The sequence below is a fragment of the Terrapene carolina genome, unplaced genomic scaffold (genome assembly GCF_002925995.2).
Source record: "Terrapene carolina triunguis isolate 2854851 unplaced genomic scaffold, T_m_triunguis-2.0 Scaffold837, whole genome shotgun sequence".
Classification (NCBI taxonomy): Eukaryota; Metazoa; Chordata; order Testudines; family Emydidae; genus Terrapene; species Terrapene triunguis.
The window spans coordinates 1,956,631-1,981,216 of NW_020665188.1; positions in this window are offsets into that span (position 1 = coordinate 1,956,631).

A 24,586-nucleotide genomic window follows, 5' to 3' on the forward strand; every position below is an offset into this window, starting at 1 on the left:
CTCAGTGACCCAGAATTAGTAAAGTTTGACTACATTTATTTCAGAAGTATTTTGGCTGTAGAGCAGTGACTCCTGTACCTGCAGTCTTAAACTACACTTTCTCCAAGCACTCATGTGAGCCATACTCGTGCTAGCCACTCATCATTCCCTGGAATCTTGATGGAAAGTGTAACCTTATTGATGGTGCATTGGTTACAGATTAATCTCTTAGGCTGCAGTGATCAATAAAGGTTCAGCCTTCTGAGGATTGCAGCATCAGGTATATTATTATCAGTATTGTTAGAATAAGACCATACAAGCACACAAGTAACAACTGCAATTTTATCACAGGTCCCTTTATTAACAAATCCTCTAAGCAGATGAACAATCCCACAAACAGTGAAATACAACAGCAGTCAGAGTGCAAAGTGTTTAGCCCTATCAGGGCTGCCCAGAGGATTCAGGGGGCCTGGGGTCTTTGGCAGCGGGGAGCCCCCGCCGCCGAAGACCCGGCACTTTGGTGGCGGGTCCCGGGGCGGAAGGACCCCCTGCCGCCGAATTGCCGCCGAAGACCTGGAGCGGAAGAAGCTCCGGGGGCCCGGGCCCCGCAAGAGTTTTCCGGGGCTCCCGGAGCGAGTGAAAGACCCCACTCCAGGGGCCCCGAAAAACTCTCGTGGGGGCCCCTGTGGGGCCCAGGGCCTGGGGCAAATTGCCCCACTTGCCCCTCCCTCTGGGCGGCCCTGAACCCTATGACTATGGGGACCCTGGAGTGTCAGTCATTATCTTCCTCATCATCTTCATTGTCATCATCATCACCTGTGGTTGTCATCCAGGCCTTTCCCTGTGTGTTCCCCCACTCCTCACAGCACACAGGCTGAGCGACACTTCTTATTCTGAATTACGCTTACGGCCACCAAGGCTCATACATAGGCATCAGGGTTCCAACCCCTTTTTCCTTACCCATACTGCCACACCCCACTAATTTAGGGGTGCCCCATTTTTCCTAGGCTATCTCATTAGTTCCTTTTGTACTATTTTACATCAAATAGTTACCATAGCAACTTGTGGTCAATTTAGAAGTCCCCAAGATTTTACCTACTGGTCATCTTGTGGAATTAACTGATACATTGCAAAATATTTTCTGTAATATCAGCATTTAACACATCTTTTACTCTAATTTTGCAATTTTATAGGTACAGGGTCATAGCTCGGAAAACTAGTCATGCCAAACGATTTCAGGCCTAAGGCCTTATGTGGCTAAGCTGAATATTTACAGGCATGAGGCCTGTAGGACTTGTATTGCAATTTTAATTAATTTATTAATTAATTCATACTTATATTACACCCCTTTATCCTAAATATTCTTGATATCTTTTATTCTTGGCTACAAAAAACAGAACAAACGGGTTCTCAGTAGAACTGACACAGATTCATCTACCAATATAAGCAAGCACTCAAGGAAAATGTCTAGCAATGTTTGCCAAGTTCTGCTCTCAGTACCTCTCCGATGACAGCCTCCGATGACAGTACTAAAATCTGCTTGAAAAGGCCATCGACTCTACGGAGGGGTGGAGACTTTAGGAGCAGAATCAGGGTGAGTCTCATTTTTATATAAGGAATCTAGGTACTAAGGCATGTAAATGCTTTGGTACAAGGACTATCGCTACATGTTTCTACAGTACCTGTCACTATGGGGCCTCAACTTGTTGCCGGCACAGAGCGCCTGAGGATAGCAACAACGGGGTTCGTTGCCCGGTGTGCTTCGCGCCAATAAACACACCAGGGTGGAGAAGCAATCAAAGTTTATTTGGGATCCCAAAGCGGTGCTAGGAGACTAACACGTCTCAGATCAAGCACACCAACCTAAGCAGCCTTTGTCTTTTATACAGTTTGTAACTAAGCCTTTCCCTTCTTCCCCTGTCCTTTCTTACCCCCCCTCCTCCATTCCCACCTCTCTCCCTTTCTCCCTCTGGCTACATTACACAACCTTGGCTGTGCAGATTGTTCTCACTGTTTCTTTCTGCAAGTAATCTTGTCCTTCAGCTAGAAGCATGTAGGTTTCCCTTATCACTACTGCGTCCCAGCTGCTGGTCTGTGAGGTTAGTAAAGTTTAACATGCAGGGGCTTTGATTCACTTTGGCCTAGAGCGGGGGGGTTTCATCGACTCTCGGGTCTTCCAACCCCCCGAGTTACCTAGGGTGATGCCTAGTGACACCAACAACTCCCTCCTTTGAGAATACTCAACAAGCTTTTGGCTGAGTTTTCTCATATTCTGTGGACAAGATACGATTGAGTGCCATGGAGCTGGGGTTCTCAATGAGAGGGTATGCCGGGATTTTTGGGGAACGGGGGGCATAAAGCCTACGAAGGAGCATCTTAAAACAAGCAATCAGGAGGAGGGTGACCAGGCACAGTATCACACCTGTGAGGAGGAGACACACAAGGCCACCCCCCAGTCCTCCTAGGTCGGGCAACCAACTCCAAAGGGAATCGAAAACCGTGGGTTCCCTTTCCTGGGCCTTCCACTGCTCGAAAGCCTGTTTGGCTGACAGGACGTGCTTGTTAATGTCCTGTGAGTTCTCCGGGACATAAGTACAACATTTACTCCCAATAAGGGCACACACCCCGCCCTGGGAGGCTAAAACATAATCTAAGGCCTGTCTGTTTTGCAGGGACAGCAACCGGAGCTGGTAAAGCTCTGAGTTAAGGCTTTTCTCTATGGCTAAGGTCTCATTGGCATACTTGGTGAGAAACACAGAGAGCCTACGATAAAATTGGGTTAGCCGTCCTACCCCATAGGATGGGAGGAGGATCATACCCAACCTGTCTCCTTCCTTAATGGGCTCTGGGGTGGCATACAAAGATCTACGCTACCTGGGGCGGCCAGGGGGCAGTTTAGGGAGGACACGAAGGGGGGGGCAAGATATCCTAGATAGCAGCTTCCATACCACCGATGCGGTAGCCACTTATAGGCAGAGGTACCGCAAATGTAAAAGGAGTGGCCATTCCCTACCAAGCCATTATAACCGCTACTCCACCTACTTGTTTGGGTGTCACTAAACGTTCTGAACCGGGCGGTAGAGTCGGATCTGCCGTTAACATAGACAGGGATGGAAGCGTTACTGTCAGGGGATAAATAATACTGACAGGTGCTATTCCCAGCAGGCCAGGTGTGATTGCTAGACTTGAACTGTCGATAGCACACCAACCCGGGGGCCACTGACCGCGGCCTAATAGGGGAAGGGAGATGCGTTGAGTTGGCCTGCGGCTTCCAGGGGTCGTCCCTTAATGCATACTGGGATTCAATGGTATAGTTTTGCGACAAGGGGGTACCCGAGGTATTTTTCCCCCTACTGAACCATCCCCAACAGATATCTGACCAATTTTGGGGGACTACCCTCCAGGGTAACCCTGCCGCGTGGTGCAGGATTTGAGAGCATACCCAGCAGTTAGAGAGGTTAAATTCTTGGGCAAAGCAAATCTTCAGGGCCTCATAGGTGTTTGTTTCCAAGTTAGTAGGGACTCCTTTCCATCCCGCATGTGCTCGGGGAGAAACGGGAGGTAACGAGAGGAGTGTCCCTATGGCAAAGAGTACCACTGTGGCAGATCCTGGACCTGAACTCATGCTGGGCAGGTGACCCTAGGGCCTAACAATTACAATTCCCCAAATACCCACAAAATATCAATTACCAATAGCAGGCAGATTAAAAAAAAACAAAAGGGACCAGGCCACCAGGTTAGGCCGGCCCTGTGAAAATAAACACAACCAAAACTCAGAGTTCTCACGGGGAGTGCGCTGCGACTGTCCAAAGAGGTCACAGGGCATTCCCAGCAGACCTTATTGTCTTTTGAATAACAGTTTAAGTCCCAGATCATCGCTGGCAGTCTTCTCTGCAGGCTGGATGGTCCACCATTCAGGAGCGGGCACTGCTTTCAGACGAGAGTGATGAATCCAGTTCTTGTGTCCTTCGACCTTTGCTGCTGTGTGGGAGACCAGCAGGACGGTGTGGGGTCCCTTCCACTTCTCTTGGAAAGGCTCGTCCTTCCAGGTCCGAATGAGAACGGAGTCACCAAGTTGCAGGGAGTGGACAGGGGCATCCAGCGGGAGAGGCTGCAAATCTTTGGTATACCTGTGGAGAGAACAGAGAACAGCAGACAGAAAGCACATGTACTGAGATAAGAAGCCACAGCCTACCTCCCACTCCCCTAACAGAACTGGTGTACCATTCATAGGCCATGCCCTTCCAAACATAATCTCAAAGGGACTGAGCCCTAACTTGCCCTTTGGGAGAGCGCGAATGCACAGCAAAACAAGGGGCAAAGCATCAGGCCACTTAAGGGAAGCCTCTTGGCAGACCTTTGAGAGGTGCCGCTTAAGTGTCTGATTTGTACGCTCCACTACCCCACTGGCCTGTGGTCGCCATGGAGTGTGGAGCTTCCAGGGGATTTGCAGGGCATCCGATATCTTTTGAACGACTTAGGATGTGAAGTGTGTTCCGTTGTCAGATTCCATTCACCGAGGGAGTCCAAAGTGGGGAATGATCTCCTTGACAAATTTAAGAGCCACTGTTTTGGCAGTGTTGTTTCGGCATGGGAAGGCTTCAGGCCATCCGCTGAATCGATCCACCAAGACAAGGAGGTATCTGAATCCTTGGATTCGGGGGAACTCAGTAAAGTCTATCTGCCAAACCAGTCCTGGGCCTGGGGTAGGTTCCAGAGTGGCTGGTGGCACTGACACTCCAGGTTGAGGGTTATTCTTTTGGCAGATCAGGCATTCAGCTTGTACCTGGGAGGCCAGGGGCCTAAGTCCAGAGGTTAGAAAATATTTACTCATTTAATAAATGGAGATATACCTATCTCATAGAACTGGAAGGGACCCCAAAAAGGTCATTGAGTCCAGCCCCCTGCCTTCACTAGCAGGCCCAAGTACTGATTTTGCCCTAGATCCCTAAGTGGCCCCCTCAAGGATTGAGCTCACAACCCTGGGTTTAGCAGGCCAATGCTCAAACCACTGAGCTATCCCTCCCCCCTTATCTTGTATAAGCTGGGTAAGAGCCTCTCTGCCTGCGTGGGTGGACTGATGTAGTTTCTGTAGCACTAGCCGTATTAGATTCTTTGGTAGGAGGATTTTTCCTTCCGTGGAGTGAAGCCATCCCTCCTTTTCCTGGAGCCTAAGTGTGTCGGCTAGGTTCCTCTCTTCGTGAGAGTACTGAGGGGTCGGGAGCTCCCCCACTGATGGGATGAGGGCATGCATATGGGCATCTTCAGCTTCCAGTGGTTCCAGGGTAGCAGCTCGCTTGGCCTCCCTATCGGCCCTGGCATTACCTTTGGCCACATCTCGATCTTCCCTTTGATGAGCCTTGCAGTGCACCACTGCTACCGCTGAGGGGAGCTGTACCACTTCTAAAAGCCTGAGAATTTGAAGCCCATGCTTAACCGGAGAGCCTTGAGCTGTCAGCATTCCTCTTTGTTTCTATAGACCGGCATGGGCGTGTAACACTCCAAAAGCATACCTGGAATCAGTAAAAATGTTAACTCTTTTTCCTTTTGACAGTTCAAGTGCACGGGTTAAGGCTATCAATTCAGCCAGCTGGGCTGATGTCCCAGCAGGTAAACCCTCTGCTTCCACGGTTTCATGGAGATTTACAACAGCATAGCCTGCCCTCCTTTGCCCGTTTATAACAGTACTACTGCCATCAGTATACCACTCATAATCAGCATTCGGGAGGGGTTGATCTTTTAAGTCCGGGCGGCTGGAGTATTGGGCATCTATGACCTTCAAATAGTCATGTTCCTGCTCCTCTGTTTCTGGTAGCAGGGTGGCTGGGTTAAGGGAGGGGCAGGTCTGTAGGGTAACTTCAGGATTTTCTACAAGCTTTGCCTGATATCGAGCAACCCGAGCCTGTGTAAGCCAGAGACCACCCTTAGTATCCAGCAGGGCTTGGACCATATGGGGAGTATACACTTGCACAATTCCCCCCAGTGTCAGTTTCTCAGCTTCCCCAAGCACCAGGGCAGTTGCTGCGACCGCTCACAAACATGCCGGCCACCCCTCGGCAACTTGATCCAGTTGTTTAGAGAAATAAGCCACGGGACGTTTCCAGGTGCCTAATAACTGAGTAAGCACTCCCAGGGCCACTCCTTTCCTTTCATGCACATACAGTTGGAATGGCTTAGTGAGGTCCGGCAGACCCAGGGCTGGGGCTTCCATCAGTTTCCTTTTTAAAACCTTAAATGCCCTGTCGGCTTCTGAGGACCAGTGAAAGGCGTAGTGATCCGCTCCCTTAACGCATTCGTACAAGGGTTTAGCCCACAATCCAAACTCTGGGATCCATATTCTGCAGAAGCCTGCCATGCCCAGAAATGCCCTGAGCCGTTTATGGTTGCTTGGGATAGGAATTTGACAGATAGCTTCCTTCCTTTCGTTTGAAAGCTGGCGCTCTCCCTGCCTTATATGAAACCCTAAGTATTGTACTTCTGTGAGGGCAATCTGAGCCTTACTCTGTGCTACCCGATATCCTGGGAGTCCAACAAAGTTCAGGAGGCTCACAGTGGCTTTAAGGCAAGGGGTTATACCCACAGCAGCAATTAACAAATCATCCACATATTGCAGGAGAAGGACCTTGTCCTCATTGTCCCACTCCTCCAAGTCTCTGGCCAGGGCCTGGCCGAAAAGGGTGGGGGAATTTTTAAATCCCTGGGCCAACACTGTCCAGCAAAGCTGCTTTTTAACCCTTCTGTTGTCCTCCCACTCGAAGGAGAAAATCTCCTGAGATTGGGTGTCGACCGGAATCGTGAAGAAAGCGTCCTTTAAATCTAGGACCAAAAAATGGGTATACTGTCCCCCCTATAGAGGCCAACAGTGTATACGGGTTTGGAACAAGGGGGTGCAGAGTCTTAACCCGCTCATTAACCGCCCTCAGGTCCTGGACCAGCCGATATGTGCCATTGGGCTTTCGTACAGGCAAGATGGGGGTGTTCCAAGCTGACTGGCATTCTCGAAGTACCCCGTACTATAGGAACTGATCTATAGTTTCCTGCAGTCCCTCTCTGGCTTCCCTTCTGATTGGATACTGCTTGATTCGCACCGGACCTTTTCCTGGCAAGAGCTGAACATTAACAGGGGTTTGATGGGCTGCTTTTCCTGGGACCCCGGATGCCCATACCAGAAGATATACCCGCTTCTCCCACTGGTTCCATTCTGGGGCTTGCATGGCTGAGGGCTCAATTGCAAGGGTCATTATCCAGGCATTCTCTGGGGGTAAGGTGAGGGTTATTTCATCTTGGGTGAAATGCAGGGTGGCACCTAAGCGACAAAGCAGGTCCCGTCCCAGTAGAAGTGTTGGACAATCGGGGAGGTAAACCAGTTTGTGAGATAGAGTTCTGTTTCCCAAAGCACATTCCGCTGGGGCATATACTGGGCACTTGGTTCCTTTCCCTGTGGCACCCACCACAGTGAGGGAATCTGACGCAGGCAGCTGCAGGGGTTGGTTTACGGCGGTTCGTGCAACTCCAGAGTCTATTAAAAAGTTTATGTCTGAATCTCCCACCTGCATTTTTACTCGGGGTTCCGGGGGCAGGATAGTCCATCTCCCCTGACACCCTTATTCTTGATCCTCCGCTGCCATCATAGGGGTACCTTCCCTTTCAGGGCACTCATTTTTCCAATGTCCCTCCTTTCGGCATATGGCACACTGGTTGCGACCCAGACGCCTTTCCTGTGAGCCAGGGTGCCCACGCCCACGTCCTCTCATTCCCCGGCCCCTTCCACCTTCCTGGATTTTTCCCCTGCCACCGGCCTGTACTGCTGCAACCATCATTTTCGCTTGCCTCTTTTCCTTTTCTCCCTCCCTAAGGCTGTAAGCCCTGTTTGCAGTTTCCAGAATCTGTGCCATGGTCATGCCCATCAAATCCTCCTTTTTCTGTAGTTTCCTTTTAATATCAGGGGCCGCACAGCTGGTAAAGATACCATTTATAATTGCCTCAGTTTCCCGATCATCTGGGTTTGCATTAGTAGTTTGCCTGATGGTATCCCGAATACGCTGCAGAAAAGCAACCGGACTCTCTTTTGGCTCCTGTACTAGCTCATAAGGCCTAGCCCAATTGTTATGTCGGACAGCCGAGTGTCAGAGACCATGTAATAGGAGCTCCTTGTAGGAGGTGAGATGGGTTTGGCCCACAGGGTCATTAGGGTTCCACCTGGGATCTGCTAGGGGGACCATATCCGCGGGCACTGGGACGTGATTTGGATCCAGGTCATGTCTCCGCTGTGCCTCCTCCCTTGCTTTAGACACAACCTGATTACGCTCCACCTCAGACAGCAGGGTCTGCATAAGGACATTACAATCATCCCAGTCAGGCTTACAGCTAGCCAGGCACCCTTCAAAGACCGAGATAAACTTGCTTGGGTTCGTAGAGAATTCCCCTGCCTGTGCCTTAAAGGCTGCTAGGTCCACCAGGTTAAAAGGCACATGCGTATAGACCTGCATAGTAGTGGCCAGGCGATCTTGTGATCCTGGGCGGGCCACCACGGACTCAGTGACTAACGGATAGAACCCTACTGAAGGGGCAATCTCTGGAGCCCGAGGCACCCTGTCTTTATGTGGTGGGGGTGTTGGAGCCGAAGGAGACACCGGACCTGCCATTACAGCTGTGGGGGGGGGGGGGTCTGGGGACTAACAGTAGCTACTACAGAACCTGTCAGGGTCAAATTACACTTTTGCAAAATATCTGTTCTATTTTGTAAAGCCATAAACAATTGTGCATGCATATGTTCGTTCCATTTACCCGTTCGCTGACAAAACAGGAGTACTTGAAGGATCGTGTTATAATTCAGTGATCCTTCCGGTGGCCACCTTTCCTGGTCCTCTAGCTGGTACTGAGGCCGGTCTACTGTACAGAACCTTTTTAATCTACTTTTAGTCAATGGATCCGATTCAAACACTTTCCAGTTCACCAGAATGCATTCTAAGGGCGTACACCTTGCCCTGCCTGGAGTACTCTGTCCCTGCCCCATACTCTAGGGAGACACTGGGTGTCCCCAGGTCAAAACAGGCAAAAGTCCACACCACTGGACTGTTCCTACCTTATCCACGGGACCGGTTCCCCACCGTCGCCAGCAGCTGCTTCTCCACTGCTCGAGCGCGTTGCACCGTTGTGCTCTCCGGGGTCAACCAATCCAGGTCTTCGCTGAGGCCCCCGATGAAGTCACCGGTGCGCGCTGGGCGTCGGTCATCGCCGCAATCCGTCGACCTCCGAGAGGGGTCCGGGCAAGGCTAGATTTCAGCCTCGTGCCCCACTTTGGGCGCCAAAACTATTGCCGGCACAGAGTGCCCGAGAACAGCAACAGCGGGGTTCGTTGCCCGGTGTGCTTCGCACCAATAAACACACCAGGGTGGAGAAGCAATCAAAGTTTATTTGGGATCCCAAAGCGGTGCTAGGAGACTAACACGTCTCAGATCAAGCACACCAACGTAAGCAGCCTTTGTCTTTTATACAGTTTGTAACTAAGCCTTTCCCTTCTTCCCCCGTCCTTTCTTACCCCCCCTCCTCCATTCCCACCTCTCCCCCTTTCTCCCTCTGGCTACATTACACGACCTTGGCTGTGCAGATTGTTCTCACTGTTTCTTTCTGCAAGTAATCTTGTCCTTCAGCTAGAAGCATGTAGGTTTCCCTTATCACTACTGCGTCCCAGCTGCTGGTCTGTGAGGTTAGTAAAGTTTAACATGCAGGGGCTTTGATTCACTTTGGCCTAGAGCGGGGGGGCTTCATCGACTCTCGGGTCTTCCAACCCCCCGAGTTACCTAGGGTGATGCCTAGTGACACCAACAAACTGATAGAGGTCTCTAGAAGCTACTGCAATAATAATAGTAAATTAATTATAAGGCTTAGAGGGTTGGAACTCTGTGATCCCTCTAGAGGGGAAAAGTCAGTTCTGGACAGCCTCATTTTCCTGAATTAAATGTTGTTACCCATAGTTCCACATACTGTGCTTTGTTGCTCTATTTGTACAAATGATAAATTGATCAGAGATTAAAGTTGCCAACCTTCCAGGATTGCTCGAGAGTCTCCAGGAATTAAAGATGAATCTTTAATAAAATATTATGTCATGTGATGAAACCTCCAGGAATACATCCAATCAAAATTGGCCACCCTATAAGAGAGAGTTATGGAGACTGCACTTATGAAAGGGCATAGGAATTGTGCAAGATATGCCCTGGAGCTCACAGTGTACCCTGGTTTGGAAATCTTATTCCAGTACAACAAGAAAGAGTACAGGGCTCTGTCCTAGAGACCATGATCTCTGTGAAATGGTCCCTCTTTTGCTTTACATTCCCTGGACTGACTTTGCGGGCCTGGACTGGCAGTGGCAGCTGCAGTGCAGAGCTGAACATCACACCAGGGCTTGATCAGATCAGCAGGGACAAAACTGATGTCACAGAAATTGATCATGTAGCTGTACTTGGAGCGGGATCTGGTGGTGTGGACTTCTATGGAGCAGACCAGCAGAGGAGAGCCACCAGCTGTCACTGCCCTGACTACCATTGAGTCTAATATGACCCAGAAGTCAGGTTTTAGATGGATGGGGATTGTTGTGTGACTAAGTTATGAACCTTAATGATCTGGATAATTAATACTCGGAGCTGGGGGGTTGGCCACACTCCCAACACACTAGCTCATTTTATTGTGTGTAAGTATAATGTGTGTGTGTGTGTTCCCCTCCCCCCCGAAAAAAAAATAAAAGGCATTTAAGGTTCATATTCCCAAAGGACTAAATTATTGTGAGTTGGGAAGAATCACCTGCAAAGGCGACCGGCAAGGTATATTTTAATTTCCCAAAGCTAGAAGTAGGGGTCTGGCTCTGGGTAGGGGTTGGAGTCAAAGATTTGTTTATTTTAAAAAAGGACCCCTTGACATAGTGAACTGACCCTTGTTGCTGTTGTTGGCACCTGGCAGAAATGTAAAATAATAATAAATAAATAAATAATAAGAAATATAATAAAGGAGATTTAGAGTAGAGCTGGGCAACATTCTTTTTACCAGTTTTTTTCCACTACAGAAAATTCAGATTCAGTCACACCAAAATATTTATTGAATTGATGTTAGTTTTGCAAAATTGTTTCAGCAGGGGAAAAAAACATTTAAAAAATCAATTTTTCGTTTTGCCTGTTTTTAAAAATGAAAGATTTTCAAAACTTAAAAAAAATAAAATGTTTAAATGCTCAAAAGCTAAACAAAATGTGTTGTTTTAAATGTTCAACCCAAAACAAATTTTTTTCTGATTTTTGGGAATTGCTAGTGAAGCAAAAAATCCATTTATTCATCCAGTCCTAGTTTGGAGTTAAAATGAGTCGATGGGAATGAGAAAGTTCTAACAACAGTTGTGTCCCTGCAAAGTGCTTAAATTAGATTCATAGGGGTTAATATTGAAACATGGGAGAGGGAAAATTACTGAACCAATGTTATGCAAGAAGAGTTGAGGGATCTTGGAGGCAAATTATGTAAAAAGCACCTTAGCAGTAAATGAAAACACACTAGCTTTCATGGCTTGTCCTTTCAAGAATATACGTACTTAGTAAATAAATAATAATTAATAATCAGCAATAAGAACCAATTTGCTAATGCCTCAATTCATTTCTCACCGTCACTTCCCAAAATCATTTTCTGAGTTATGTGAACTCTTGGACCTTATGAGTATTTCTGTACAGTAAGATTCCATGATCACCCTGAAACCTACAGTGTCTGAGTCAGTGTGAAGCGATGGAAACAGCTACAAACGTGGCTGAGCGCTCCTTTTGCTTTGAATGTCACCAGGTTCAATCTCACTGGAATTCATGGTCTGTTACTGTCCAGTTGTTAAGTTCTCAGCCATTTTTCATTTATGAATTATACCCATGCAGTGTACAGTTACAGAAAAACATGTATCTATGCCATGCGAGGAGTCCTAGACCTCTGTGATAGCAGAGTAACTCAACAAGTCACCACCCTTACTCTATGACTAATTTGTATGCAACAATTCCATTCGTTATATAAGGGGGAATCTCACAGATGGTGGATTACTTGACCAGCACAGACTTTCAGCTACCAGTGTTTAATTAATAGAGAACAAGTGACATTTCAATACTAAATAATTATCTTATTAACTATCGGTAGGTGATCACTGGTGGTCAAGCCCATCTCAGTTTAATATATTCAGCTTTGTATTTCAATATGTGCTTCAATAAGCTGTGTATACCTTGTAACCCTGCATTCCAGCTGTATACTTCAGCAGACCAGACCTCTGTTCTATTACATGAGTCGCTTATGCTTGTCCTCTCCTGGGTCCTAACAAAGCAGAAGCATTGAAATTATTTTAATGGGAGATGTGTGCCTAATCCCTGGCCTGCTTTGAAAATATCAAACCAGAATTATAAATGGCTAATGAGAGAAACGACTTAATGACTTTAATTTGATTGTTGTTCTTAATGGCCCCCGAGACTGTGTTCTGAAACTGCTAGCTATCTTCCAAAACGCTAGCTACTTTGTCAGGCCCCCATCACCACAGTATGTGAGCACCTCATGCCCTAAATGTATTTCTCCTAACACCAGCCCTGTGAGGTACTTCAGTGCTATTATCCTCATTTTACAGGTGGGAAAATGAGGCACAGAAAGACTAAGGTTATTTCTACCCTGCAGCTGAAAGGTATAATTCCCAGCTTGTGTAGACATACTCATACTAGCTCTGTTGAGCTTGCATGCTAAAATAATGTGGCCGTGGTAAACTGCCTGCGTACAACCCCCTCAGAAATCCTAGGTATGTACTTGGGCAGCTAGCGTGAGCTGCTGTGACCACACTGCTGTTTCAGTGAGCTGGTTCAAGCAGAGCTATTGCATGTAGTCTACGTGAGCTGGGAATTACAACTCCCAGCTGCCATGTCCGCCTACCCTACGTGCCTTGCCTAAGTTCCCTCAGAAAGTTGGGGGGAGGGGGGCTAGGAATGGAATCAAGGTCTCCAGAGTCCTACCGTAATGCCCTGGCCACTTGACCATCCTTCTCTAGCTAGAGCAAGCAATTATAATCAATAGTATTTGTGTCTTCTTTCAGAAAGTGTCCCATTACTCAGATCTCTTCAGCTATGGATACCTGACTCCCACTGAACAAGTCACAGAAAACTGTTGAAGTTCACTAATTCCTTTGTGGTACTTTGCCCAAACTCCATAAACTTGTGAATGCCGCATTGGCAGCCTGTGAACATGGCTCCTGCCTTCACAATACTGAGCACGAATGTGGTGTATCTCCAGACAAACCTTTTCCTATTTACTTGCAGAAGCCGTCTTCATGCATGCATAGCTGGAGATTTTTCCACAACTGCTTTGTCTTGAGTACCTGCTGAATTAAAAATTCTTCTCTTTCAAGTTCTCTGGCAGCTGCAAAGTCCAGACAGATGTTCAGTGGAGATCAGCGGATGTTAGAAGGTCTTATTTTATTGCATCTGTCTTTCACTTATTTGCATCAAGGCTGTAACAGAACATCTCTGGTTTGGGTTACCTGAGGAATGCATTAGTTTATTGGAATACCTCATATGCACATTTGGTTAATGTTGCTTTGGCAGCAAGAATAATCTTTTGTCAACATGTGGCATCTGGATCATAAATTATGCTGGCACAGATTCAGAAATATTTTCTTCCAGGACTTTGTACAGTCCATAATTATCTTCACAAAGTTCACGCTACGTGACATCCTTTGTACATTTAATGTCATTTTACAAACTTTTATTCATTTCTGGTTCAAGACCTGTATGCATTTCTTTAATTGTTGGGTGCCTATCACAAAATAAAATGTAACTCACAATTTAAAATCAAACTTAAATCTGTTTCCCTGTATCCTTATAGTTCATTTTATACAATAGTAAATTCCATATTTTATATGAATGTCTATATTTATAAACATATTCCTTTTTTCATTTTGATACTTCAGGTTATGATACTCACAAAAATATTTCAGATATGAATTAACAGAGAGTCCATAAAAGCAGTTCTTTGTAAACACCATCTGTAAAAAAAGGAGAAATACAGTAACTCAAGGTCCATGCTCCTCTCTTCTCATTAAAAAAGAGAAGAGAAATATATTTCATTGTCAGGTCTTTGCTCTTGAGAAACAAACAGATTATATTTCTTAACAAGTCATGCTGGTTCCAGCTTCTGTTACCTTCCTTTAAGGATGCTTTTAATAACAATTCCATATGTGATGTTTTTTCTCAGAAAGAATAATTCCAGCTACTTTAATTCTTCTTTGATATGTATACACAGCATTGCATTATATTATGGCAAACATGCGCAAAACTTCCTTAAAAGAAAGTTATTAAGGTTGAAAAGTCAGGCACACACAATGTAGGAAATGCCTGAATTAACATTGCCTGTGTAGCCTTTATTCCGCCCCCTTTTGTGTGTATTATGAGACAATCTCTAATGACATGACCATGCCAATTTCTCCATAGGCCCCTGCTTCATACTCTGGACTGAATGGCATTGGATCAGCATCATTGGACCTTCAAGGTACAGGGTTGGGAGCGCTCAGGGAATGAAGCAGCTGCTCAATGTATCTTGTTATCCTCTTCATCCAACATGCTTCCCCTCTTTTATTTAAGAGACACCATCCAAGCCTTGTACTGAATACAGAATTTTTCATTTCCTCATGGGTTTTCTGTGGCACTCATCATGGGCAAATACTAATGAATTTGCCTTCACAACACCCCTAGGTGGTAGGGAAATATTATCCCCATACTAAAGTGGGGGACTGAGACCCAAAGAGGTTCAGGCCAAAACTTGCAAAAATTTCAGCTAATTTTGGTGCATACTTGAGACCTAATTTTCCTGATGGACCAAGCATTTGCAGCTCCCACTGATATTAGTGCAGTTGTGTATGGTTAGTATATCTACAAATAGGAAGAGGTCTGGTACAGAGTTTTCTAGGGTTTAAAGAAATGAAAAAAAATTCTACTACATGTAGCTGTGACAGATCTCCGCATGGGTCATTAGTAGGCTTTGAACCCTGCACTTTCAAATTCCATGGCATAGACATCTACCACCTGAGCTAAAGGAATAACTGTCGCCAGCTGGCAGCTGTAGCAAGCTGGTATCCTACATGCAGCAGTTACTTGAAAGTGACTCACAATCCACTGAAATAGCAACTTCCCTTTTTTAGGGTGAGACATTCCAACCATCTGAAGTCCACCAGAGATCAAGAACATCATTAGACACTACTTTCATATCAGCATCAGCAGCAACGATCCCTCGATTCGAGGATGATCTCTACCATGGATTTACATATGGATCCTGAGATGACTCAGGAGTCTGATCCTGGAACCACAGTTCCGCCCGCAGTAGATATAGACATTTCCTGGTGGCCAGCTGCCTTCTGGAAGAAAGTTCTTTCCTTTTCCTCCCTTCTCTCTCTTTTCAGCTTTGAGGGCAAGGCGCTTCTCCTCAAGGCGGGCCACTGCCTGATGGAGGATGTGGTGACATTGGGGTCAGTTGGTGGCTTGCTCCTCCCAGCTTATGATGTCCACATCAGTTTTCTTGAGATATGCTTTCAGCGTGTCTTTGTAGCTTTTCCTCTGACCACCACAGGAACTTTCATATCAGTACCTACATTGTTTATCATCAGGACTTGAACCTGTAGCACTACATCATACCCCTTTGCACCTATTTCCACAGATGTAAATGGTGCAATGTGTACAGTGGAATGTTACATGTCATGCTCCAGAAAGTCTCTTCTGTCTACTTGAGACTTGCTTTTGCTTCAGAACATTTCCCACTTGTGTCTTTCCTAGGTACGCGCTATCAGAGATTGTTCATCCACCTCTTTAAATGGTTTCTTGATGCATGCTTTTCAAAGTCATTAAAATACAGAAACAGACGTTTGAATAGTTGGAATTGTGAAAAGAAAAGCAGTCAGCACTGAAGAGATCTCGGTGCCAGAGGCAATTAGCAAGCAGCATGAATCTTTCTCGCTTGCCGCTTGACCATGTGCAAATGATGCTTCTTGTCCTGTGGGTTAAGGAATGGCAATTTAGTCTGTCAAGTCATGCTAAAGTTTGCTGATTGAAGGGGAGTGGGGCCACACTATTACAAAACTAAATTAAAACAACTGCTCTTAATCCCGCTTTTAGGGCTGTTAAGCGATTAAAAAAATTAATCGCAATTAATCACGTGATTAATCGCGCCGTTAAACAATCATAGAATATTAGGGTTGGAAGAGTCCAATCTAGTCCAATCCCCTGCTCAAAGCAGGACCAACACCAACTAAATCATCCCAGCCAAGGCTTTGTCAAGCTGGGCCTTAAAAACCTCTAAGGATGGAGATTCCACCACCTCCCTAGGTAACCCATTCCAGTGCTTCACCACCCTCCTAGTGAAATAGTGTTTCCTAATATCCAAATTAGACCTTCCCCACTGCAACTTGAGACCATTGCTTCTTGTTCTGTCAATAATAGAATAACATTTACTTAAATATTTGTGGATGTTTTCTACATTTTCGAATATATTGATTTCAATTACAACACAGAATACAAAATGTACAATGCTTACTTTAAATTTTTATTACAAATATTTGCACTGTAAATTTACCTAATACAAGTACTGTAGTGCAATCTCTTTATCATGAAAGTTGAACTTACAAATGTAGAATTATGTACAAACAACTGCATTCAAAAATAAAACTATGGATAACTTTAGAGCCTGCAAGTCCACTCAGTCCTACTTCAGCCAATCGCCCTGACAAACCAGTTTGTTTACATTTGCAGGAGATAATGCTGCCCGCTTCTTGTTTACAGTGTCACCTGAAAGTGAGAACAGGCGTTCACATGGCACTATTGTAGCTGGCGTCGCAAGACATTTACGTGCCAGATGTGATAAAGATTCATATGTCCCTTCATGCTTTAACCACCATTCCAGAGGACATGTGTCAATGCTGATGACATGTTCTGTTTGATAACGATCCAAAGCAGAACGGACCGACGCATGTTCATTTTCATCATTTGAGTCAGATGCCACCAGCAGAAGATTGATTTTCTTTTTTGGTGGTTCGGGTTCTGTAGTTTCCACATCTCAGTGTTGCTCTTTTAAGACTTCTGAAAGCATTCTCCACACCTTGTCCCTCTCAGATTTTGGACGGCACTTCAGCTTCTTAAACCTTGGCTCGAGTGCTGTAGCTATTTTTTGCATTTTGTCAAATCTGCTGTGAAAGTGTTCTTAAAACAAACATGTGCTGGGTCATCAGCCAAGACTGCTATAACATGAATGCTATGGCAGAATGCGGGGAAAACAGAAGAGAAGTCATGCAATTCTCCCCAAAGGAGTTCAGTCACAAATTTAATTAATGCATTATTTTTTTTAATGAGCATCATCAGCATGGAAGTATGTCCTCTGGAATGGTGGCCAAAGCATGAAGGGGCATATGAATGCTTAGCATATCTGGGACATAAATACCTTGCAATACCGTCTACAAAAGTGCCATGCAAACGCCTGTTCTCACTTTCAGGTGACATTGTAAATAAGAAGCAGGCAGCAGTATCTCCCGTAAATGTAAACAAACTTGTTTGGCTTAGCGATTGGCAGAATAAGAAGTAGGACTGAGTGGACTTGTAGGCTCTAAAGTTTTACACTGTTTTGTTTTAGAGTCCAGTTATGTAACCAAAAAAAATCTGCATTTGTAAGTTACACTTTCACAATAAAGAGATTGCACTTCAGTATTTGTCTGAGGTGAATTGAAAAATACTATTTCTTTTGTTTATCATTTTTACACTGCATATATTGGTAATCAAAAATAATAATATAGAGTGAGCACTGTACACTTTGTATTCTGTGCTGTAATAGAAATCAATATACTTGAAAATGTAGAAAAACATCCAAAATATTTAATAAATGTCAATTGGTATTCTATTGTTATAAGTGTGCTTAATCGTGATTAATTTTTTTAATCGCAATTTTTTTGAGTTAATCGCATGAGTTAACTGTGATTAATTGATAGCCCTACACTCTTTTATGAGACACAAAAAAAGGCAGGCCATTTCTTTTTGGAGAAGCAGCAACCTTAGCAGTTGGCGACAGGAGTACATTCTGACCCTCCAGTTTTGAACAAAGTCAGATTGGAAGCCACAAATAAAGGTGTTTATGAACTTGTGAGGGCCCCAGGAACGATCTTGGGCTTTTACCAGAACTGAAATAAAAACATGATGAGCTATTGATTTTTTTTTTACTGTTTCTTTTTTCCTTTACCCTGTGGTGTGTGATTTCACTCATTGATCCGTACAAGGTATTTTGCTTTTACAGAAGTCATGTACTGCGGTGCGTGCTAGAGGAACGGCTAAGATCAGACCCAGATGCATGAACACAACCATACCGTAGTTTGCCCTTGAAAAGTAGCCTATGGAAAGCCGCTGTTACACTGGGATTAATAAGAGTTCCCTTACTTGTTTAATAGACTCTGTATGATGTCATGCTCTTAATGAATTCATAAAACGCACTCCATATGACCCCATTGATTTCCACTGCGTTAGTATGGGGCACTGAATTGGACCCATTAAATTAACGATGGGCAAACCTCAGGAGGTTGAGGCTCATTTTGAATCTGTGAAGCAGCCAAATGTTCATGCATATGATAAAAGAATCTTGTCCATAATGAATGAGGCCCTGTCCTCCCTTGTGTGTGAATCTCCTGTAGGCACCCAGGACTCCTCCATCTCCCCTTAAAATGTTAGATTCTATTCTCCCATTCTCTGATTGGCCCTACTGCTCCAGACAACCTACTTCCTCTCTCTCCAGAATCCTCAGGAAGGCAGCCTATTTCCTCCATCCCTACCATCCTTTCATTTTTTGTCTAGATATCAGCTACACTAGGAAGTTGTGGGTCTTTGTTTCCCTCTAGCCATGTAAATGGTTTATGAGTTCCACCCAGAACTCAAGAAGAGAGGTTAATTTCCACTGTAAGCCCTTTGGGGCAGAGGACCATCTTTTTGCTCTGTGTTTGTACAGCACCTAGCGTGACGGGTCCATGACTAGGGCTCTTAGGTGCTACGGTAATACGAATAAATAATAATAATGAATAATAAGTAGGTTACTTAGGCATGTCTGAGACTTAAAAATTAATCCACATTTGAAGTAAAGCTGTTTGATACTTTTAAAGTGACGACTGTACAAGTTGGCATGTAAATCCCAAATGTCTAAGAGTTACACAGAAAAAGAACAAACAAACAAACGATAAAGCAACATTTCTACTGCATGCACGTGAAATTGGCTCTTTCTAATGCTCATAACTTTGAAACTATTGAACTGATTTTCCTGACAATGTGATAATGTGCACTGTGGTGAAACTAATAACTAGACTGTATCACAGATAAGCTGAGGAAGAGGAGTCATTTTATTTTATTCACTTATATATTCTCTTAAGATTAATTTCAGTGTTATGGCTATAATTCTTGTTTTAATCACCTTCCTTAGATGATTAGTTTGTCTTTTCTCCCCGCATTCCAGCAGATTCTTCTTCTTCCTTTGAGTAACAAATGCCTGTTAGTAAGGAGGGGAAAACATCTGAAGTTAAAAGTAGACCTAAATTTTGAATCAGGTCTTATGTCTTTCAGATGTTCTGTAAAGTCCTCGCTGTGGTTGGGGTTCTACGTTATTTATTATTAATTATTATTGCAGAATCCCAAAGTGAGCAAGGCCTTTACAGAACATACGAAAGACATTGTAGAGCCCATGGTAGCCAATGGACTGTCTTTGCATTGGCTTCAGAGTGTTTTGGATCAGGCCCATGTTCCCTCTCTACAAAGAGTTTGCAATGTATGGGCCAGATTCTGCCACCCTTGCTCACATTGTCCCTTACTCTCTGAGTAGCCTGCCTCAAGTGTACTGGAGAGTAGGCTGCTCCTCAATTTGAGTAAGGGTATCAAGTTCTGGCCCTAATTTCAGACAAGAGGCAAGGACTGAGCTTACGAAATGGGGATGCTAGGACAAGGTAGTAGTAACATGGTGATGTGGATACTCAAGTAAGCTGTGTGCCCGGTGACTCCATAGAGTTTATACAAGTAGTTTAATTGCCTCTGTTTATTTCACACATCGCAACTGCGTATAAGTGAAAGTTGGGGGCTGGGGTTTGGGAGTGGAGATGGAGCGGGGTGAAACCATGCAGCTGGGAGCGGAGACATCAGGGAAGGGGAGAGTGGGGCGAGGACAGGAGAGGGAAGTGAGGGAGAGGAAGGAAAGAGGGGTGGCTGAGGACTGGTGTGGAGGAGGGAAAGGGGCTGGAAGACAGAAGGATTTGTAGTCTGGTTCACCACTGCCTTGCACCTTGTCTCATCACTTACACCTGTGCAAGCTGCATGTAAAATGCAGCCATGCTGAACTGAACTAACTCTGCACTGGTGGGAATGACTGCAGAAGATCCAAGGTGATGTAGAATCACGCCCCGGGAAGGCAAAGGCAGGTAGACAGCATGCAGAGTGATGAGCTGGGTCCAATAAAGGCCTGTGGATTAAAGCAGGTGGCAGTAGAGAGTCAGTTGATGTTGGGGAAACTCAAAAGCCTGAAGCATCTGGGGGCTGGTGGAAAGGCGCTATGCTGGCAGCTTTTGTAGCGCCTGGAGGCTCTTGTATGGAGGTAATGGATGGACTGGCCCATAAACCCCTGCAGACTCCTTCCCTGGGAGCCTGGCAGGCCTGAGGTGCTGCTCTGAGACAAAAAGCTCCTTCCAGTGGAGCCCTGGTCCTGAGATGGTGCTATGGCTGGTGGGACACTAAGGACAGTGGCAGACGAGAAGCAAAGGGGAGAGGCTGTGAGGAGACTCCTCCCTGCTCCCCCACTGACAGCTGATGCTGCAGGGCTCACCCAGGTGTGCCGGGGATTTGGAAAGCCCACCCTGGCATACAGGTGCTGGTGGCAGTGCCCTGGCTGGAGCACGGGATGGCCAGGCTGCCGGTGTCCCTTGAGCAGCTTCCCACTGGGCTGCATTGGAAGGAGGTCAGACAGGCTAGGACAAATCTACTCCTGGGGAGAAATATAAAGTGCAGCATGTCCCACCAGACTTGGGACTCAAAAATCCTGAGTTCTATCTCTGCCTCTGTTACTCCCTGCCTGTGAGGCAGTAGGCCAGTCTCTGTGCCTCGGTTTCTCCTCCCACCCTTTCTTACAGTGTCTATTTACACTGCAAACTCCTCAGGGAAGGGACTGTCTGATGTGTCTGTACAGCCTCTAGCAAAATGGGGCCATGGTCTCATTTGGGCCTCTAGGTGCTACAGGAATATACATAATAATAAAACGGCTGGGGGAGTGTTTTCAACGTGTCTGCTACGGGTAATATTTATTCACACTCATGCTCACAAACTTTTTGCTTTCCACTAAGCTGCTTGTGACCAAACAGTCTCCTTCACTGGCACGCTCACTAATGAGCGGGTTTGCAATGGTCTGTAAAGGAAATCAGAAGCTTTTTGTGTGCATTTGCTCAGCCCTAGACACCAGATATGCAGAGCCAGGCTTGGCTCAGTGTCTGGTCTTCTGTTTTGATAGTCCATGTCAGTTTTGAAGAGCTGTGAGTTATAAAGCAATGATGGCCATTACCATGCTATAATTACAGCAATAGCAAATGGCTTGTGAAAAGGCAGTTAATGGTATGGTCATCTGAAAAGGACTAAATAAAACTGGAGATTAAACTTTGTTTCTGCTGCCCTGCACTCACACCCCTACTGTGCGGTTATCATAATTATCTGACAGTGAAGTTTAAAATATTGCCCCAAAAGGCACTCTGGTGAGCATTGTCTCATTCTCCACAGGTCACCAAAGAAGAATATAGGATCTGCAGTGTCAGAGCAGAGAAAGGACCCATCTAATCTACTGCCCTGTCTCTGACAGCTGCCCAAACTGGATACTTCAGAGAACAGAATCAAACAAAACACAAGAAAATGTACTTGCTTGAATTCAATACTCTCCTATAAAACAAGTATGGGTCTGGGGAGTGAGGATGAAGTGGATGGTGGAGCTTTCATCTTGACCCAAGCAGGTGTTAATTAGAGCCGGTCAAAAAAACCAGAATTTCCATTCCATAGGAAATTCTGATATCCCAAAATTTGTTTTTGTTCTGAATTGGAACCAAAGGGTAAAATTTGGATAAATCTTTGCAGAATAGAAATTTTGAATAACTTTGATTTGGAAACATCAAAAAATTTATTTTGATAGTGTAGAAATATTATAATAAAACATGAGATATTAAATGCCACATAATATTACATGTATAATTGTATTCTAATATCCAAGTCAAAATGAAATGAAACAGGAGAGTCCAAATGAAACACTTTCCTTTATCACAACAAAACATACGGACATTATCAAAATGAAACGAGAACATCAGAATGATTCATCTCACCACTTGCATGTGTAAAATTCCATCAAAATCAACACTTCTCCAAAAGGTTTTGATTCTGATGGAGCTGCATTTTCCTCTAGAAAGCTGTTCTGGCAAAAACATTTCAAGCAGCTCTAGTGTTTAAATAATAGTATAGTAGCACCCAGCAATCCCAATCAAGCCTCTATCATTCTAGGCACTGAATACACATTTAAGAAAAAGTATAATCCCTGCCCCCAAAGATGCAAAATGAGACAACAGAGGGATTAACCACAGGAATAAAATAATATAGGAAGTGGTGGATACTCCATCTCTTGATGTCTTCAGATCAAGATTGGAGGCCTTTCTGGAAGCTGCATTAGTATCAATGCAGGGGTATTAGGCTCAGTAGATGGGGAACTGGGTGAAATCCTCTGGTCTGTTATACAGAAGATCAGACTAGATGATTGAATGGTCCCTCTGGCCTTAAAATCTATAACTCTAGAAAGAGATAAAGAGGAGGGAAAAGAGGAGAATGTAACAGTGCAATGATTCTAGGCATTTGGGGTGGGTGGGGCAAAGGAGAAAATAAAATGAAAATGTTGTATTTGAAATGGACTCAGTCTACCCCTAAGGTATTTATCTGGCCCCATTAACGTAGCATCTGAGCAGTTCACATCTTTAGCATATTTATCCTGACAATGCCTTGTGAGGCAAGGCAGTACTGTTATCCCCATGGAAAACAGAGGCTAAGCATCTTGCCCAGTATTACACAGGAAGCCCGTCAGGGAGTAGGGAACTGAATTAGGGTCTCCTGAGAGCCAGCCTAGAACCATTCCCCCTGGACCAGCCTTCCTCTCAAAACTAATCAACATTTTCATTCATGTTGTTGAAAGGTTTTGAATGAAACTGAAATTTCCCTTTCATTTTCAACTAGCTGTACTGTTCACTTTCTCCAGTGATCAGGCAATTACAAGTGCCCATAACAGATCAGACATGGGGCCAACCTAGTCCAGTCACCTGGCTCTGACAGTTGCCAGTATCAAATGTTTCAGAGGAAGGCGCTGAAGACTGCAGCACGTAATTAGGGACTAACCTAGATGAGAACAGGCACAAGTATTCCTGTTCTTTTTGCGGATACAGACTAACACTGCTGCTACTCTGAAACCTAGATGAGAACAATACCTTTTGTTTATCCTGGTTATTTGCAGGTGTTTCAGGTTAGTGACAAAGACAACAGAATTTGCCCTGTTTTTCTGAGAGTTTTCCACTGTATCCTGTACTGAGCATAAGTGCTAGGCTTTCTGCCTGGGATAATGAACAGGGTCAAAGAGATAAGTGGGCTGTAAATCAATCAAAAAGCTTCTGATAGGGTCATAAACCACAGGGAGCGCACAGCGTGTGCCCTGCCATGGCCACAGAATACAAAGATGCCTTAAGTTTAGAACATTATCATCCAGTCAGCCCCAGCTATTATACCTGATAATCTGAGGACAAGAGCAAAAGTCTTCTATGCTTTTTACTCCGTTTCTGAGCAGGCCAGATGATGGTCTCTATCTTTGCTTGTGTGACTGTTATTGTACACAGGAGTGGCAACTTTTCTGCATTATGTTTATCAGTGATTTATTGATCTGTATAAAGTAGTTAAATTAACCCTGATGTGAACTCGATTCATCCTAGCTCAGCGACATATATCATTGTAAGGTACATTTCTCCTCTCTTCAGGCTGCTCCAGGGTGGCAAAATCCAGACTCTCTCATGTGACGACATAGGAGAAAAACACATTTTTGTTTCTTCATGGCAAAGTCAGCTCTTCGTGCCGTGTTTGAAAACAAAAATCAGAGGAGACAGACAGTGAATTTTAGTGCCCATGAAACTGATGCAGCAATGGCACTTTCTCAAACAGAGCTTAGTGGTAGGTGCTACGCAAGGTATTTCTGTGAAGATCAAGTGCCTCTCCTGAACAGAACAGGACAGTATTTCTCTATTATATACAGTACTGTGGGAAATGAGAATCCTGATGCAAAATGCATTGAAGTCAGTAGAAAGATGTCCATTGAGTTTAGCTGTGGGCTTTGGTCAGGCCCTAAATGAGGCTAGTAGAGTCGTTTCATCTGTGACTCAAAGAGGTTCTGACCCTAGGTCTGCAGAGGTGAATGAGTGCTCAGTCTCAGTGCTCTCAAGTTGTAACCCTGTGCTCAGCATTAGCTATCCTAGTTTATGATCCTATAACCTGCTGACTGATTTACAGTC